The sequence below is a fragment of the Danio rerio genome, chromosome 20 (assembly GCF_049306965.1).
Source record: "Danio rerio strain Tuebingen ecotype United States chromosome 20, GRCz12tu, whole genome shotgun sequence".
In the NCBI taxonomy this organism is placed as follows: Eukaryota; Metazoa; Chordata; class Actinopteri; order Cypriniformes; family Danionidae; genus Danio; species Danio rerio.
In genome coordinates, this window is record NC_133195.1 from 9,110,458 (window position 1) to 9,111,683 (window position 1,226).

The 1,226-nt window shown below is 36.2% G+C and overlaps 1 non-coding gene across 1 annotated transcript; it reads right to left on the bottom strand.

Moving 5' to 3' along the window:
* Positions 1-910: 910 nt before the first annotated feature.
* LOC137488754 (U6 spliceosomal RNA) lies at positions 911-1,012 on the bottom strand. Its single transcript, XR_011007936.2, has one exon. It is a non-coding gene; the product is annotated as a U6 spliceosomal RNA (small nuclear RNA).
* Between the last annotated feature and the right edge of the window lie 214 nt (positions 1,013-1,226).

A 1,226-nucleotide genomic window follows, 5' to 3' on the forward strand; every position in this document is an offset into this window, starting at 1 on the left:
CAGAGGGACTCACTCCTAAAATGCCATTGCAAGTGTGTCCACACAGCCCCTCTTAACCTCCTGTCGTGTTCACATCCTGCCCCTTACTTTAGTATTTTCGATCAAAATTGACAGGTCTGTTTTAACTGTTCCTATATTAGCACAAAAATATTTTTTCTACAACAAATTTTTATTCAGTATTCTTTAGCTGTGAACAATGTCTCAAATTAGTGTTTAACGTGAATTTACAGAATTAGACATAAAATAACTGCAATGAAAATAAAAATAGGCACTGAAAATATATTACAAAATGAACAATAGATGACAGAAATCAAAATACTTTGTTTCATTACTGATGGAAAGGGAACAAGGTTCCATCTATGTGCTTCTTTCCAGAGAGAGAGAGAGATATAAATAAATAAATAAATAAATAAATAAATAAATATAAGAAAGAAAGAAAGAAAGAAAGAAAGAAAGAAAGAAAGAAAGAAAGAAAGAAAGAAAGAAAGACACACAGAGATGATTTACATAACAGACACCTATTCTGTGAAGATATGATACACTGTTTTATCAGGAAGTTGATTCTCTTTGGAGGATCCAACACTTTCCTGCCAATTCATAACTTATTGGTTTAGTAGCTAATCCATTTGCATTTGTAGGATCTCATTAATACAGTTTTGTATAATTTGCTTATCCCCCATATAGATTGGGTTAAGGGGTGGGGTTGGGTGCCTCGCCTCCTTTTTAAAATCATACATTTTTGTATGACTGAACTTGTACAAATTAGCCACTAAACTTTCATTCATTCATTGATTTTCTTGTCGGCTTAGTCCCTTTATTAATCAGGGGTCGGCACAGCGGGATGAACCGCCAACTTATCCAGCAAGTTTTTACGCAGCGAATGCTCTTCCAGCCACAACTCATCTCTGGGAAAAATATGGAGCGCATCACAGATTTGCATGTAATCCTTTTGAAGAGGCCATGCTAATCTTCTCTGTATCGATCCAATTTTAGTATGTTCCACCGTAGCGAGCACGCCACTAAACTGACAAAACGTAAAATAGCTATGTTTCCTTGTGAGATCAAGCTGGAGGATCAGTACATAAGTGTGTAAAAGAGATGTCTACCTGAGTGAATGAGTGAGTGAGTGAGTGAGTGAGTGAGTTAGGGTAATGTGTGGGGGGATGTTTTCTGTCTGATGAATGAATATAGCCTGAATACAGTACTTATTCATTTCCTATGGCGGT